This window comes from Mustela putorius, unplaced genomic scaffold, assembly GCF_011764305.1.
Source record: "Mustela putorius furo isolate JIRA1106 unplaced genomic scaffold, ASM1176430v1.1 tig00000151_pilon_pilon_pilon, whole genome shotgun sequence".
Lineage (NCBI taxonomy): Eukaryota > Metazoa > Chordata > Mammalia > Carnivora > Mustelidae > Mustela > Mustela putorius.
Window position 1 is genome coordinate 13,774,350 of NW_025421296.1, and position 6,211 is coordinate 13,780,560.

A 6,211-nucleotide genomic window follows, 5' to 3' on the forward strand; every position below is an offset into this window, starting at 1 on the left:
ACCAACTTGCATTCCCACCAACAGTGGAAGAGGGTTCCCCTAACTCCACATCCCCTCCAACACATGTTGTTTCCAGTCTTGCTAATTTTGGCCATTCTAACTGGTATAAGGTGATATCTCAATGTGGTTGTTTTGTTTTGTTTTGTTTTGTTTTAAATTTTATTTATTATTGGACAGAAAGAGAGATCACAAGGAGGCAGAGAGGCAGGCAGAGAGAGAGAGGAGGAAGCAGGCTCCCCGCTGAGCAGAGAGCCCGATGCGGGGCTCGATCCCAGCACCCTGGGATCATGACCTGAGCCGAAGGCAGAGGCTTAACCCACTGAGCCACCCAGGCGCCCCACTCAATGTGGTTTTAATTTGAATCTCCCAAAAGGTTGATATCCAGGATCTATAAAGAACTTCTCAAACTCAACACACACAAAACAGACAATCATATCAAAAAATGGGCAGAAGATATGAACAGAAACTTCTCCAATGAAGACATACAAATGGCTATCAGACACATGAAAAAATGTTCATCATCACTAGCCATCAGAGAATGTTATTTTTAAAGTTATTTCTATTTCAATATATTAATACTGGGGAAATATAGACCTTTGAAGTATGCAAGCAGGCCAAAGAAATAATTCTCAAATGACTTTTTTAATCCCTACAATCAAGAGCTGCCTCTTCCCTGGAAGCCTAAATAATCAATATTTTGATATTTTAGACACTATTCTTAGTTATTCAAGTGATCCCTACTGTATTATTACAAAACAGAACTCAAAAAATTATCAGTCAAGAAAAATGAAAGCTTCTAGCAAAGATCAGTTAAAGGCAGGCCCCAAATAACTTACATAATGATATGTAAGAAAAGAAACTCTTGTCCAGTCATCTCAGTTTAATGCTAATGCCACACAGCTCAGTGGCACACATGACAAGCATTCGTTCTCCACAGAGAGGTCACCTGAGTAGCTCTGCTCCACATGTCTCATTATGAAAACCACTCAGGGAGCTTTAGAGATGCTGCCACTGGCAGCACCCAGAGAACCTGGTTGGCAGGTATCAAAGGCAGCCTGGGAGTGCCTGAATAAAGCTGTGTAGGTCAGCCATGCCTGGGCATGTGGAAAGAACTGAATTATTTTAGAGATGCAGTTCTGCTTCAAGTAGGTTTGTATTTTTTGACTAGACTGGATGTAGATATCTCCAAATAGCCAGATGCTTGTTGTCAGAGATACCTAATATTTTATATTACTTGAATTTATCATAGCTTTCCCAGATATTTTATGACATTTTAGATGACATATCTACTTTTATACACTAAGCTTTTCCTAAGTTACTGATTTCTTACTGAGTTCTTCAGATTGATAAGATTCACTAAAATTGTATCAAGTCTGTTACATGGGAGAGTGACCTCACCAACATGGTCACGCAGATCATTTGTGACTTCAACTCCTCACAAGAAAAACTAACAACTATTCATGGACAAGACACCACTGAGAGAATCCTAGAACATGGGGGTGAGGCTGAGATAACCTCTCTACCACAGACACTAAGACAAACCACAGTAGAAGGTAAGAGAAGTGGCTACATGCTGACAGAATTACCCCTCTCCAACAAATCCAGGGTAGAACCACACAGAGAAGTCTCCTCTGAGTCTATGGGTCCTCCAGAGGGAAAAGAGAAATGAGAGGGAAAATCAGCATTGTGGGTTGCTTTTTGGTGCCTCTACCCTGGTTTTGCCCCTCTGGAATATAAGGGGGGATCTGTAAGGTCAATAATTGGGAATCTGTCTATGTATGAGAATGGTAAAGGGGCTTCCTACAACCAGCACTCAGATCTTGGCAAAGTCCATACTTGCAGAGCCTAAGTAGTATTCTCAGCCAGCAGGCTCATTCATCTACAAAACCAAATCAGTGGTGCAGTCTGATCAGGGAACTCAGTGGAGTGCAGGTCTGACTGATTTGTGTCCTCAAAGGAGGAATTTTGCCAGTCCTGGGGCCTGGTCTGCCTATGCCCAGGAAGATGAGTTGAGTCATAGTCCTACCTATTGTAGAGTGTGGCCCCCAGGCCCATCTGATGGGAAAGGTTGGCAAGAACATATGAAATCTGAGTAAGACAGTGGTGTTAGAGTCAAAAGGTGAGGAAGCTGAGGTGATCTTCAGAGCAAAACTAGTAACAGGCATGGGCATACCTGCTATGCCCATATAGAAGAGTTGATTCATACTCCAGCTCTGTGGAGATGGCTTCCAGGCCCACCCAACCAGAAAATCTGTTTAAGAAAATTTGGGAGTTGTCTGAAGTAGGCTATTCCAGCACTGACAAGGCAAAAGAACTGAGTCATAGCTTCATTTGTTGCAGGGTATGTAAGAAATCAAGAATAACAAAAAATCAGGTAAATGTCACACACCGTGCACACGTGCATGCGCAAACGCTCGCGCGCACACACACACACACACACACACACACACACACACAAACTAATAAAGTTCTAATAACTGGCCCTAAAGAAATAGGGATTTCTGTACTTTCAAAGAATTCAGATAACCCCTCTACGGAAATTTGGTGAACTACAAGAAGGAGAGAGATAATTAAATAAAATTAGGAAAACAATTAATGAAACAGAACAAAACAAAACTTAGAAACTATCAAAAAATACGACCAAAAATCTTAGAGCTAAAAATTACAGTAATGGAACTGAAGAATTCAACAGTCAATTTCAAAACCAGACTGTACAATGCAGAAGAAAAAATCAGTGACCTGGAAAATAGGACATTGGAAATTAGCTAGTCAGAGGAGCCAAAAGAAGAATGAAAAAGAATGGAGTAAGCCCACTGGACTTATGGGACACAATGAAAGGAAATAATATTCATAGTATGGAAATTCCAGAAGGAGAAGAGAAAGAAAAGGGGACAGAAAATATATTTAAAGCAATAATGGTTGAAGATTACCCAAACCTGAGGAGAGAAATAGACATCCAGCTCCAAGAGATCAAAAGGATTCCAAATGGGTTAAATCTGAATAGGGGTACACCAAGGTATGTTATAATTAAATTGTCAAAAAAAAAAAGAATTTTGAAAACAACAAAAGAGAAAAGTGAAATGTAAGGGAACCCCCATAAGACTATCAGTGAATTTTGCAACAGAAAGATTTCAGGATGGAATGAGATGAGATCTATAAAACATTGAAAGAAAAAAGACCTGTCAACCAAGAATTCTATACTTAGCAAATCCCCTTCAGAAATGAAGTAGACATCAGGGAGATTCAAATTAAGAATTAAAACCACATTGAGATACCCCTTACACCAGTTAGAATGGCCAAAATTAGCAAGACAGGAAACAACATGTGTTGGAGGGGATGTGGAGAAAGGGGAACCCTCTTCCACTGTTGGTGGGAATGCAAGTTGGTGCAGCCTCTTTGGAGAACAGTGTGGAGATTCCTCACAAAATTAAAAATAGAGCTTCTCTATGACCCTGCAATTGCACTCCTGGGTGTTTACCACAAAGATACAGATGTCGTGAAAAGAAGGGCCATCTGTACCACAATGTTTATAGCAGCAATGGTCATGGTCACCAAACTGTGGAAAGAGCTGAGATGCCCTTCAACGGATGAATGGATAAGGAAGATGTGGTCCATATACACTATGGAGTATTATGCCTCCATCAGAAAGGATGAATACCCAACTTTTGTAGCAACATGGACGGGACTGGAAGAGATTATGCTGAGTGAAATCAGTCAAGCAGAGAGAGTCAATTATCATATGGTTTCACTTATTTGTGGAGCATAACAAATAGCATGGAGGACAAGGGGAGATGGAGAGGAGAAGGGAGTTGAGGGAAATTGGAAGGGGAGGTGAACCATGAGAGACTATGGACTCTGAAAAACAATCTGAGGGTTTTGAAGGGGTGGGGGATGGGAGGTTGGGGGAACCAGGTGGTGGGTATTGGAGAGGGCACAGATTGCATAGAGCACTGGGTGTGGTGCAAAAACAATGAATACTGTTACGCTGAAAATAAATTTTAAAAAAATAGAAAAAATGTTTTTTCAGATGATGGATATTTAAAAAAAAAAAAAATGAAGTACAGATAAAGACTTTCCTGACCAAATAAAAGCTGGGGGAATTTATTGCCACTAGAACTGCCTTACAAGAAATTCTGGAGTCCTTTAAGTGAAAATAAAAGGACGTTAATTGGCATCAGAAAAACACAAGAAGGTAGTGTAAAACTTGCTGATAATGGCAAATACAAAATCGAAGTTAGATTCTGTAATATGGTAATGATGAAAAATAATTCACTTACAACTCTAGCTTCAAAGTTGCAAAAAATGTAAAAATAATCATGATGAGAAAAATCTGTTGTTAGTTACACAATATAAAATATAAGTAAATTAAAATACCAATAACCTCAAATGTGAGGGGGGAGAGAAGGAAAGGTGTAAAGCAGATAAGAATGCCATTGAAGTTAAGTCATTATTAACTTAAATGCTATAATGTGAAATTGTGTAAGTCTCATGGTAACCACAAGTAAAAATCTGTAGTAATTGCACAAGAAAACTTGATAAAGCAATCAAACCATACTGATTTCACGACATCAACACACACACACACATACACACACACACACACACACACACCAGCTGGACAGGAAATAAGGAAAAATGGATCTACAAAACAACCAGAAAACAAGGAATAAAATGGTAATAGTTAAGTCTTCACTTATCAGTAATTACTTAAAATGTAAACAGATTAAATTAATCAATAAAAAGACATAGAATGGTTGAATGAATAAAAACACAAGACCCAATGAAAATGCTGCCTACAAGAGATTGACTTAGCCTTAAAGACACATAAAGCCTGAGAGAGGGGAAAAAAATGTGTGTGTGTGTATATATATATATATATATATATATACATATATATATATATAAAGCAAACTGTAATAACACAAAAAGCACAGAAGGGTAGCTACACACACACACACACACACATATATATACATATATATATATATACACATATATATATATAAATAGACTTTAAAACTGGCAAAAAAAAGAGACAAAAAATGTCATTATTTAATGATAAATGTGTCAATCCATCAAGAAGGTATAACAGTTGGAAATATCTATGGCCTCAATATCAGAACACTTAAATATAAGAAAGCAAGAACTAACAAAGCTAAAAAGAGAAATAAACAGAGAAAAAAGATAAAAAGAAAAAAAAAGCTAAAAAGAGAAATAAACTATAATGGGTGGGTATTTTAATACCTCACTCTTAACAAGAGATAGATCATCCCGAAGGAGAATCAATGAGGAAACAGCACATTTGAACAGTATAGAACAAATGGACCTAGTAGATATACAGAGAACATTCCATCCAACAACAACAGAATCCACATTCTTTTCAAGTGCATGAGAAACATTTTCTAGGATAGACCATATGTCAGACCAATATTCAACAGAATATTGAATTCATACCAGGTATCTTCTCTAACCATAATGGTATGAAACCAAAATTAATGACAAGAGGAACACTGGAAAAATTACAAACACATTAAAATCAAACAACACTCTTCTGAACAACCTATGGGTCAAAGAAGATATTAAAGAGGAAGTCAAAAAGCGTCTTGAGACAAACAAAAATGGAAACACAACATACCAAAACTTATGAGATGCAGTAAAAGCAATTTTAGGAGGGAAGTTTATAGCAATAAATGCCTACATTAAGAAGCAAAAAGATATCCAAATAAACAACCTAACTTTATACCTTAAGGAATAATACAAGAACATACTGAACCCAAAGTTAGCAAAGTAATCAAATAAAGGTTACAGTAGTGGTAAATGAAATAGAAAATAGGAAAACAATAGAAAAGATTAACCAAACTAAAAGCTGATTCTTGAAAAACACAAAATTGACAAAACTTTAGCTAGGCTAGCCAAGAAAGAGACAGGGCCCAAGCAAACAAAATTATAAATGAAAAAAGGAACATCACAGTTAAACTAGAGAAATGGAAAGGATCATAAGAGGCTACTATGAACAACTATACTATATGCCAACAAATGGGAAAATCTAGAAGAAATTTAAAAAATTTTAGAAACATGCAAACTATGAAAAAAAAGGAATGAGGAAGAAATAGAAAGTCTGAACAGAATAATTACTAGTAAGTAGATTCAATAAGTAATTTCATATCTTTCAATGAAGAAAATCCCAGAACCAAACAACTTCACTAGTGAA